The sequence below is a fragment of the Podarcis tiliguerta genome (assembly GCF_965153285.1).
Source record: "Podarcis tiliguerta genome assembly, chromosome: 1".
In the NCBI taxonomy this organism is placed as follows: domain Eukaryota; kingdom Metazoa; phylum Chordata; class Lepidosauria; order Squamata; family Lacertidae; genus Podarcis; species Podarcis tiliguerta.
The window spans coordinates 48274110-48286692 of record NC_139534.1 but is presented as its reverse complement, the minus strand read 5'-3'; the positions used below and the strand labels follow the sequence as shown (position 1 = coordinate 48286692).

Below are 12583 nucleotides of genomic sequence, written 5' to 3'. Positions count from 1 at the left end.
GGCTGGATCTACACTGACCTTTTAAACATCATTATAACGATAGTAGATATATCGTTCTAAAATGCCACAGGGTATACTGGTAAATTGAAAATGCTCCTACCTTGTTTCTTCTGCAACAACACAATTTCCCTTTCTGCTGGTTCCTGGTTGCTCTGCTGCACCCTCTGGTGTCATATTTTAATAATGCATTATTAACGTTACAAGCTAAATGTAATGTGACCATTACATTTTGAAAATCCTTCCTTAATTCTTCCTTAATGTTATAAACCATGAGTGCAGATCAGCTCAATGTCTGGTGGACCGAATGCCGCCATGGATACATATGCATTTGTCTTAAGATGCATACATGGAAGGCTAAGGCTGACATGCCAGGAAATTGCATGATAACATAGCATGCCATTTTTAAAAAGCCTACTTTCAGTGTTTATTTTTAGCTGCTTGAGATAAGCAAAGGGAGTGTAAGCTTAAACAAGCTGTGTCATTTTGCATCACATTGTTACTTAGATTTCTTAGCTTATATTATAGCCAACTCTTATCTTCAAGCCAACCATTTAAATAGAATATTGTGGAGAAAGAACCTGTAATTTAGCCTGGCTTTTGCTTAGCTTGTGAGATGCAGAATGTTTCTGAGCTCTGAAAATGCACCAAATTCTAATCAACAAAAGTCATCATGGTTATTTTTTGTAATTGCTCCCTACATCAGCTTATTTTCATAACAAAACATTTGACTTTGTGCGGGAACAGATGCATTTGTGACTATTTGCGCTGAAATACCCAAACATTACAGTAAAGCAGCAATTTACAGTTGGCTGACTGTGTCTCATCCTTAGCAGACAATTAGTGAACAATGAAGAACTCATTATCTTCTTATTTCATTACAGTAAAGAAAACAAACAATTAAAATCAGTGGTGTAAAAAAAATATAATCCATCCCCAAACAAACAAACATCTTGACTTTCCAGAAGCAGTGGTGCATCTGCCATTTCTGAAGCAGCAGGTTTATGAAACACAGCAAATGAACACAACAAATGTGCTGAAATGAACGTGTCTCTTTCCTGAATGCTTTTTCCTTTGACTCTGATGCAATGAAGACTGCAAGAAATCTGAAAAGAACTATAAATGCAGGGAAAGTTGTGTTTAGCTTCTGAAATGGGGAATTCTGGGTCTCCAAGTTTTCTAGACTTGCCAACAAATCTTTTCAAATTGGAATTTGGGCTTCCACATTGTGCTTAAGTCACTTCCAACTCTTGACCCAAAGTTTCCGGTGAGCATTTTGAAATCAGCCATGATTTTGATGAATCACAAGCTGTGATCACATAAAAGAGCTTTGCACATTCCAGGTTCTTTATGCCAGAATGTCTGTATCACTACAATGATTTAAACTTTTTGCACCAAAACTGTATCTCTTCCTGGGATATTTTAAATTTACCATGCCACATATTCTAATTCTGACAAGCAAAGCTGTGGAAGCCGCATTGGACGTTTGGCTTCTAAAAAATGTTTGCAAACCGTAACACTAACTTCTGGATGTGTGGCGTTCGGAAGCCAGTTTGTTCGGGAGCCAAGCCGTTTGACAACCAAGGTACCACTGTATATGTGTATTGGACAGGGCTTTTTCCCATCCAGAACTCACCAGAACTCTGTTCCAGCATCTCTTAGGTGGGCATCATTGCCATTCTAAGAGAACGAGGGAGATGTTTGTGGTGAGTTCCAGCACCTCTTTTTCTAGAAAAAAAGAGCACTGGTATTGGGAGACAACTTATTGTATTAAAAAAGTACTCTGCATGAAATCAGTTCTTCATTATTACTTTGCATAAAGCATAGATTTGCACTAAGATTGGTTTGGAGGCTAAGCTGTAGAACTATGTTTCAGATTAAGCCAACCAGTAGGGTTGAAGGCAACCAGTATGGTTCATCACAGAAGATGTAGTGCATTGTGTGGGACGAGTTTTAAGATACATCCCAGCACTGCCCTCTGCTTTGTCACCGCAGCTGGCCAATGAGCCCTTTGCTTGCCCACTTAGCAGCCTGCTTCTGTGGTCTACCTGCTGCTATCACCCTCCACTTGCCCACCTTGCAGCTTTTCAATACAGTATTTCAACTCAGGAGACACTTCCCACTGCTAAGGGGGCTATTATGCCCACCTAACAAGGCTGTCTTCCAGTGACTCAGCCACCTGCTTGCCTACATCTCTGTGTTCCAGAGTAGCACTTAGTGTCTTAGTTCTTTGAGTAAGCTGCCTGGGACATGGAGTAGGACCCTTCAGATTATTATTTTCAAAGAAATCTTCATGGAACAGGCTAAACAGGAACATGAGAATTGATAGGATTGAGCACTCAATTGACTGTACAGGCTTTAAAAAATGGTTCAGAAAAGCAAACTTCAAAGATGACTAGGACAAAAAACCTCATATTTTGCAGCATTATTATACTCATGAGGGGCTGCCCTGTCTCTAAATTTAACGTAACTAGTGAAAAAGCAGAAAAGGTAGAGCCATTTAGCTTTCCTACTGCAAGTCAATAGGAGGACTGAAGTTTTGGATTTCTGAATTTTGATTAGATCTGAATTGGTTATGAATTGGTCCAAACCATTGGTTGGATGGGGGAGGGGAGGCCTTGCATATCGCTGGCCATTACTCCTTAAAAAAATTGTAAATGAAAAAGGAAGGAAGAAGAGACAATATTACTTTTTATTTTCCATTATATTAGGCATGCTTAATCATCTGCATAGGACAGTTTTCCCTAACCTGGAGCCATCCTGACATTTTGAATGGCAATGTCCACCATCCCTGACTATTTACAATTCTAGCTGTGATTGACGGGAGTTGTCATTCAAGAGATCTGGACGGTGTCGGGTTGCAGAAGGCTAGTGTAGGTACTTGTCATAAACATGTATTTCTGGGGAAGTGTTTGACCCAAGAAACCCTTAAACCAGTAGAAAAAGTTGCCCTGACCAAGGGGGCATTTTGACTTGGGTTTACAGAACAACATGTCAAATAACTTTTGTTGTTGTTGCCTGAACTTATTACTGTTGGTCTGAACTCAAAAGGTACAATGCAGCTAAGAAAGAGAACAATGTTCAGCAAAATACGCCTTAAAAATAGAGGATGTAGCTGGAGAGAAAGCAAACACCATATAAAGAAATCTGGATATATATACCACCAGGAACTTTTACCTACAAGGTTCAAACAAAGAAAAAAGGGGTCATTCATCAAAATACTTTCCTCCGCAAATGAAAGTCTTGCCAGGGGGCCATCAACAAGCCTTTGCTCTGAAAGAGCAGGAGGGAAAAGCATTTCCAGCAAAGGTAGAAAAACAAAAGCCAACACTTCAAAGCACCCACTCCAATACCTCCATCACAAAGAGTCACACCAAAAGAGGTAAAATAGATGAGCACACAGCTGTAGATATCAAGAGTGAGGAAACCTCTATGAAGGGAAAAGCTCCGGCCACACCAAAATACAGGTTTCCCAGCTGAACTACATGGAGCATGTGTTCCTTCATTAAACTTTAAAAATGGAGGGGGGGGTTCTTATTTACAAGAGTCAGTAGGTTCAAAGTAAATTTGCCTGTTACAAAGGACAATAAAAACACATGTTGAATTTATCCAACACAATTGACCTATCCATACAAGGACTTGTACCTGTGCAATCAGAGGCCTTCCCCAACCCATCTGTTCTAAGATTTTCCACAACCCTCCAGAGAAGACCCAGCATGCATTTGATCTATAACTGTGCCATTTCCTGCCATGATCAGGAAGTCACTTGGGTTATTCTGAGCTGCATCACCAGTAAAATCAAACCTAGTTGCGGCCCCAATTAAATAATCAGTGGTGCAACAAGGTCTTCACCTCCCACACACCTATGAACCTTCAAATCTTCTCCCTCTGCCACCAGTCATTCGCCTACCTGTGAAGTCTCTGGCAGTAATTGGCACAGGTGATGTGACTAGATAGGATCTGGGCTGGTGGAAGTCCTAAGACTGGATGGATGAAAGAAGCCAGGGAAGAATGTATAGTCCAAGAGAATGAAAGGATGACAAGAAAGCAAAAGTCAGGAGTTTGAGTGGCGGAAAGAAAACTGCATGAGAGAAGGCAGAGAGTGAAGGTGAGCATGCATTGCTGAGAGGTTAAAATCCACATATTGATTTTACTCCAAGTAACCAAACCTTGGGCCATGGGCTTCTATATAATAAACAATGATCTCATTGGAAAAGTGAAATGCCCAGACTAAGCATAATGAGTAAGACTCAAGGAGGATTTTATTAGGACCACATCTCTAAGCAAGCTGACCTAATTCTCACCTCCTAGATTAATACATAATTATCTGTTGGATTTTTGTACTTCTCCAAATGCTGCAATACAGTTGTCAATTTAATGCGTAAAAAAGGAAGTTTTAGAATAAAATGCATTTAGAAACATACTTTGTGGAAATGGTATGGCTAAATGAAATAGACAATACGGGGGGGGAGGGGCTGATCTGGCCATTTCTAGTTATGCGTGGAATCTTTCCAATGAACTGTTTCCACTTAACAGTGAAATTCTACAAGCTCCTATATACCCTGAGAATATTTTCCCCTTTATTGCTGACTGCTTTATAAATCACTTTATTTCCATAATATGAGGGGGAAAACAGAGGAAGGGGAGGGGAAACTCATAATGAGCTTATATTTGTTTCTTCTAATTTAAGGAAATGAAACGGAACAATCAAAAGTCACACAATGCCATTGCTTCCAATCACCTCTTCCCGTCCCTCTAGGGGATATATTTATTGCATATTTTGATGGCTACAATCAGGAAGCTGGTGATGAGTCTATCAAATAATAATGTAACCACCGAGTTCATTTATGAAACTTCACAAGGACCAGCCGTGAAGTGTAAATAGGAAAATCGCTATCTCCAGACGCCCGGAATGATAATTGCAGTGACAGTTGCCGCAAAGGCAGCCCCAGTGTTTGGGCAAAAATAAATGAAAGGCAGGTTTCTCTCAGAAGATAAACATCCGGGTGTAGTTCTGGAAAGATAAAGCCAACGATGTGAGTGTTTAGCAAATGTGTTGCTTATCACTCAGGTAGCTAGGAGGGAAGGAGATGAATTAAGAAACCAAGCCCCAAAGAGGAATGAATGTTGAACGCCGATAAAAAATATTGATACAAGTTAATCGTGCGGATGTGCTGGTGTCTTCTCAGTGTGAATTGTAGCTCAAATGACTCTGTAAATTAACTGCCCTAGATTGTGAAATAACACTTGCTTAACATTCTGTCCCCCGTCCCTCATGCGGATATTAGCTGCACTCAGCATTCATGACTTATATTTGTATTATGTTTTGCTCCTCGTAAACATCTCTCTCTCTCTCGTTGTGAACCCGTCCTATCATTTCATCAGGAAATGGAATGGAGAAGAAGAAAATTTCATTACAAGTGCTGCAGCTTTGGAGATGAACTGTAGATGACTCTCATTTACCCTCCTACCCTGTTTTCGACTGAGATGAGTTTGGAAATGGAAGCATTTAGGGGGCTTCTTTTAAGAGTAATGGCATGTCGAATAATATAAAGTACCAGTTATTGCCAATCTCACTTATAGGAGATTGTATTTTCTATCAGCCCAAACATTTGTCCCAACTTCATTTGTTACTGTGGCGCTCACTGATATTCTGTTTCAGTAGTTGTAGTGAGAAGTTCATAAAGGCTGGATGTTTAAGTCTCTCTGGAGGTCTACTTCTGACAGAGACTGTGGTTCTCAGGCAGGATGTAGCTATAGAACCTTGTCTAAAACAGCAGCTGATGCTTATGGTGGAGTGTTAGAATATCCAGCCTCAATGCACAAGTACTCATTCATCCCAGAACATCCACATACTCATTTATTCCTCTGTATTTGTTCTCATATTTCCACCCACCTTTGGCCAACTGGGTCCTAAAATGGCTTACAGAAGAAACAAATAGTGGATAACGGTTCTCTATAAAACAAAACAATTTGATACAAATAATCTATTGCAGGCATAGGCAAACTTGGCCCTCCAGATGTTTTGGGACTACAACTCCCATCATCCCTAGCTAGCAGAACCAGTGGTCAGGGATGATGGGGATTGTAGTCTCAAAACATCTGGAGGGCCCAGTTTGCCTATGCCTGATCTATTGCATTGGTAGTCAGTGTGTTGCCTTCCAGATGTTACTGGATTACAACTCCCATCAGCCCAGATAAATTGGACTACAATTCCCATTAATATTCAAGGGTGATGGGAGTTGTAGTCCAATAACATCAGAAGGGAACAAGGCATATCTGTATTTAGATTTCCCATTATAGTGAATGGGGGGGGGGAATACAGTGACTCCTTTTATATAGAGTGGCTCAGGAGCTGAACGGCAGATCTAAGTAGATAGTGGGCAGAGCAACTCAAAAACGTATCAGAATTTTTTTTAAAGGCACAGATACACGGTGAATCTTGAGGCCTGAACGCATCTCTACTAAATATCTACTTGTGCACTCTCTTTCACACACCAGTAACTTTGCTGGATTGCAAGATAGAAGCATAGAATACCTTTGGACAGCGTGGCAAATGGACTGCTGGTCTTGGACAAAGGAAACTCAGGCTGAAATTCCCACTGAGCCATGAAGCTCCGTTGGCCAGTATCTCTCAGTCTAGCCTATTTCGCTTGGTTGCTAGGATAAAATGGGGGAAAGGAGAAATATTTTTGCTGACCTGAGCTCCTTGGAAAACTGCATGATAAACACATTATCTCTTTCCTTGCTTCCCTCTTGAGAAAATGGTCAGTATGAAGTACTTGGTGAGGTGTCACATCGAAAGAACAAGAGTGAAGAACCCATTTAAGAAAATACTACTATACTATCTGCATCATACATCTAAAGCACTATCATACCACTTTAACAACCAGAGCCCTCCCCCCCAAAAAAATATTAAAAATTGTTGCTATTATTGCTATTCCCTGTAGCTTTTTTGTTTTGTTTTTTCGTACTGCATCAGATATGAGAACAGAATATAGTGTCAGATGCCAGTAGAAAATTTATACTTTTTTAAAAAAAATAACAAGACCATCCTCTGGAGAGATGCAAAGCCAATCTTGCCCCACCCATTGATGATTCATGACATGTCTAATTCAGATCCACAAACATAAGGCGGATTCTGAACATAAGTGATCAAAAGAAAATCTATGAGGAACCAATAATAGAAATATGTTCAGTTGTTCAGTGGAAATAGCAGATTAGATTGACAGTTGAGTAAAGAACAAATGGTTCTGGCCATTTTCATTATGAGCTGAAGCTACATTGGGGGTCAAGTCTAGGGTCCTGCACTGCTCACAGCCCTGGAGGAACCCACAAACACACTTGTATACAGTGGCAGATAACAGGGGTGGCAGAAAGTAGGCAGTTCCTGTGGCATGGACGTGAACATCTGCCTCCTCTGGTGCTCCAGGATCCTGTCTCTTGTTGAAGGCATAAAGCAAGATCCTGTCTGTCAGGTGGCTTTTGCAACACAGCTGCACCATGGGAGGAGTGAGGAGGAAGCGCATCAGAATCCGTCAGATCTTTGGCTCGTACGCTGCTCTGTCAGTAGCACCAGACCAATGCTTCTTGTCTCCTCCAGGTTTGCTTGGCAAGCTTTTTGTTACTGTTGTCAAGTCCAGCCAGTGAGACCAAGTCATAGACATCTTGAGCCACAACCCCAGCCACAGTGTGCTGGGCTTTAGAGTAGAGGTGAGGGATAAATTTGGTTCAGTCCACATGTTGATGGAGACATACGTAATTCTCACTGCATGAAATGATAAGCCACTTTGGGTTGCCCTGACATATTTAATAAATAATAATATATTAACCAAAACGCAGCTAATCTACAAAATGTGCACTTATCTGAATTTTGCGACACAGCTCTCCAATCAAAAGATGGGTACAAAAGTGATTATATTGGGGAAATATATTTTCTTAGTGGAAATAACATACAAAACTGTATCACGTGAGGGGAAATTGCTTGCCAAAAATGTGTGTATTAGTGTATACTAAAATGCTACTAAATTTTCACGAGGACTTCTTTAAGTTAAACAAAAAAACAAATTGTAAACTAATGTGGAAATGTGGAGAACTTAAGATATGAAAAATAACAGGTTTGTCTATCCCTAGTTGAAAGTCATGCTTGTGCACTGGAAAAGTAGATGCACAAGGCTTTCCACCCAAGAAACCCCATGCTTAGCTGTTAAATGTTTTTGCTGAGTTTCTCCGCTCTGCTGCCCATCCCTCTGCTGGCTCATTGCTGCAATTAACATCACAATTATGCTCAGTTTCACTGAGAGGTCTCCCTTTGCAAGGAAACAAAACTTAAAGTCCATCCGTGGCTTTCGGGAGCCTTGCCGGAGCAGGGAGGAAACCCTCCTCTTCCGCCATCAGTCCTTTCTCCCTTAGCAGCCACAATATGTCTTTTTTCCCCATTTGCATTTAATCCATCATTAATGAGCAATCAGAAGTCTGTCCCACTGTGTTCAGTGAGATTTGCTCTATCTCCAGAGCAGCTGTCAAGCCAGCACCTCCCATATAATGGGTGATGCTGTATATAAGCCTAGCAGGGGCAGGTTACCCAAGGAGCCATTAAGAGCTTAACTGGCCCTATGCAACTGTTGTTACAGGCTTGATTCTTAGATCTGAGCACTTGTCATTTAAATAGCCATGCAGAATACCTCAGCTCCTTGTCTGTCTGCTCCAGAACCTGATCATCAGCTCATCTTTAACTATGTTTGTCACAGAATTCTACTCAATATTGAACCAGAGCAGATTCCAGTGTATAGTTAGCAGAGTAAGAACTTAAACACGTTGCAGGATTCCCAAAAATAGACCAGAGAAAATTGTATTTCATCCAGCAGAGCTTTACTGCTACTGAAGGCAAATGACCACAAAGTTCACAAATCCAATACATTCAGGACTGGCACTGTCCATAAGAAATCCAGTTGCAGCAGACTTAATTTAAACTTACAATAACTTATAATAAGACTAAACCTTAATACGAAGCATACTATGTACAGAACACCACACCAGAAGGAAAAGAGATAGAAAGAGAAAGTGAAACCCAGGCTCCTTCTGGCCTTGCTTTTATAGTCAGCATGACCTTGACAAAAAGAGATAACAGAACCAATTTAAACCAGCTACACTCAACTTCTCTGAAGGTATAACCGAAACATCATGAACCTTCTGTTTATTTCTTCCCAAATGGCCATGGTTTCAGGCTGAGATCTTACCCCCAAAAGAGTTATTTAGGTCCACAATCTTGCAGGGAACCTTGCTTTTGGGCTCCATGCCTGAAAAAAACCCCACTGTTTTCGTGTATGTGAAGTCGAGTGGGTCACATGATTCTCAGGGGAATGCAGACCCGGAAGATGGCATCCCAGTTTTGGACTGTGTCGCCTACTGGCCTCTTGACAGCTAATGAGACAGTGCCCTGCAGCTTAACTCAGGACTCAGGACTCAGGACTGCATAGTTCTGGAATTTGAAAACCAGAAATAAGAGGGTTTTTGCATTTACATTTAGCATCCAGGAATTGGACAAAACATAGGTGACATTTTGAGGTTCAGATGAAGACATACTATAAGATGAGTGTGTCTGTGTGCTTTTTGACAGTAACTGAATTGATAACAAAACTAAGAAGTCCCTTTCATCTCAGCTCTATTTTGTACTCAGGGATCTATGTATCCCTATGTACAAAAATGGGCAAAAGGAATAAGTTGAATCATATAACAAAGGTTATAGCTCAGTTTATTTGGAAGCAATTCAATAGGATTACCGCCATATAAATGTCAACGTCAAGTGTTTATTACAAGTATTGCATTACCCAATGTGTGAAAATGGTAATGTTAGTAAAAAGCAAAGTGTGTACAGCACAGCCATAATGTAATAACTTTCCCAGCATTAAAGAAAGCTTAGAATGTCAGCGGAAAGATTGAAGGAAAAGGAGAAAAGGAAAGCGTTTTGTTGTGTAAGCTGATAAAAACAACCGGATGTCATTTGGTTTTGTCGCTTTTGAGTCCTAGAAAAGTAACGTCAGATGGACTAAGCAAGCTCTAATTCCACACAGATTGTACCAGTTAACCGCGTTCAGCCTATGCTTTGCAGATGAAAGAGGATTATACATTGTTTGCTATTCTTGACTTTCCAACACATTAAGGAGATCTGGATGGGCAGAGGTTTTTTTTTTGGCCAGTTGTATTAACTGCTTACAGCTAGACAAATTAGTTCAGATGCACAAGCATGTGTACTTTAATCGGTTTGGAAATAAGTCCCATTTATTTCAATTGAATTTACTTGCCAGCATGTATTCTTTAGGATTTACAGCTTTCAGACTTTTACATTTATCCCCTGCTGATTGCCACTCCTTAGATACAACCGTGCTTCAAATCAGCAATTCCTTCTTATAAAGTGGACCATGTTTCTGTAGTGCCAGCTGCTTGTGCAGCTGCACCTTTGTTTTAAGTGATGGCTACTAGATTAGAAGTTTTGTGTAAAGCCAGCTCCTCTTGCAGCCTCATTCAGTTGCGCAGGGTGTATGAGGAGAGGGCAAAGGGAAGCTGTTACTAGATTTGTTCAGCGTCATTGAGACATTTGTTGCTCAAGGTACTGTCTCGAGTGTCACAAAACATGTGGAAAACTAAGAATGACTTGATGTTATCTAGAAATGTGTCCTCTTTCCCATCAACCTGTGCGGTCAGAAAGAAACCTGAGGTAAGTAAGGATGGATGAATCAGCCAATTTGGGTTTCTCATTTTACCAGTTTCAAGTTCCGTTCACCCCATTTCCACATCAGTTTGCTATTTATTTTTAAAAAGAAGGCCACACCAAAAAATTGTCATTTCTTTTGTGTGTATATACATTTTTGCCATGTATATCTTTGCATGTATATATTATTTTTGTGGACTATTTTCGTGGATATAAGCATTTCTGTATGCACACTTCCCCCTAACTTACACATTTTTACGCAATTTTTTTTATTGATAAACTGCATCGCAAAAGTTGGAGAAGCGAATTTCTAAGTTGAATTTCTAAGGACAGCTGTGTCTCAGTTTGTAGATTGTTTTGGGAAGTATATATTAGATAGGTTCACATTAAAATCTAATTTAAAAAAATCCTACCCCTACTCATGTATCACTTTCAAGGTGATTCACAGTGATTGGGAAGATGGTTTTAGGGCGCAGTAGTTACTCCTAGTAATTAATCTTGAGGAAAACTGTGGTGTTGTTTAAGTTGTGGGGTTTTTTCAACTTTGGAAAACTATAACAAAGTCTTTTCTTTTCTTCTGAGGCATGCTTGAAAAATCCTTCTCTCTCTCTCTCTCTCTCTAAGTGTGTGTGTATAAAGTTTTGCAGTTAAGAGAATGTTGAAAAAACTATCCCCTATCTGGAATGAAAAATAATTTTAAACTTCTGAATTTTAAAAACCATTCATGCCTGGGTGTATTAAGAAAGCTGACTTTAGTTTCCAGCTTATCTTATAGTTAAATCAAACCAGCTTATTCCTGAAGCAAGACACGCTGCAATTCAATTTGTGCTGTTTGAGACTGGCAAAGCTCTGGTAAATATTTTATTATAGCTTTTATTATTTTTTGTAAATGAAGTACATAAAGGATCTAAAGAGATTAAAGCCATTCCAGTATTTCTATTCCCGTTTTATGACACCTCCCCTCCTTCAAACATTAGGTGAAAAATTGTATAAAGTTTATCCATAATGTGCAATGATACAGCACATAGATTCTAATAGAGCGTGTTACCATTTGTGGCTTTCCTTAAGCAAAGTCTTATGAAAATGGATTTTCCTGTGCGCTGGGCTGGATGTTTGGACTTTGGCAAGGTATATGAAGAATATTAATAACCGTAATCAAAACACAGTTATTTTCTCTGTAGATTGCAGGCCTCTTGTCCCAAGATCTGGCTCTTCAGCACAGTTAGATCCTAGTTAATTACTAGATTTGTCATCAATAACTGGGAATGGATTTTAATTTGCAATCAGGACCTGATGTGACACACAAATGAAAATTGCCAGGGCAGGCTGAAGTAATAATTAATTAACGTTTCAAGAGCGTCTGGAGTATGCCAAGTTCTAAGCATTATTTGAATTATCATTGCTAGATTAAAGATGAGCCAGAATAAGAATTACTGCTCAATTAGTAGTAATTGAGCATGCACTTAACTGTTGCAATATGAGTGGTTCTATTGAATGTTGCTGTACCTGGGCAGCCAGAGCATTGATTTTGTTATAAATTACAATCTGAGATTTGTGTTGCAGAATCAAGGTCTGTTTGTGACAGCAGGGAGTGGAAGGTGGGGAGATTTAAGGCTACAATTCAAGATTATTATTATTATTTATATGGCTATAGAGTGAAATTTGTAAAAGAGTTTCAGGCCATCTTCACACCATATTTTTAAAGTACAGTGGTGCCCTGCAAGACGAATGCCTCGCAAGACAGAAAACCCGCTAGACGAAAGGGTTTTCCGTTTTGGAGGTGCTTCGCAAAACGAATTTGCTATGGGCTTGCTTCGCAAGACGAGAATGTCTTGCCAGTTCCTGCGGGGTTTTTTTCCTCCCCCCCCCTTTTCC

General features: G+C 40.0%; 2 long non-coding RNA genes across 3 annotated transcripts in view; one reads left to right on the top strand and one right to left on the bottom strand.

The window, feature by feature from the left end:
* Positions 1-12583, bottom strand: part of LOC310673250 — a 611626-nt gene that overhangs the window by 403686 nt on the left and 195357 nt on the right. The gene's annotated exons all lie outside the window — the stretch shown is intronic.
* Positions 10587-12583, top strand: part of LOC310673241 — a 72658-nt gene continuing 70661 nt past the window's right edge. For both annotated transcript variants that reach the window (XR_014508935.1, XR_014508936.1), the window contains exon 1: positions 10587-10714. This is a non-coding gene — a long non-coding RNA (uncharacterized lncRNA). The remainder of the gene's footprint in view (positions 10715-12583) is intronic.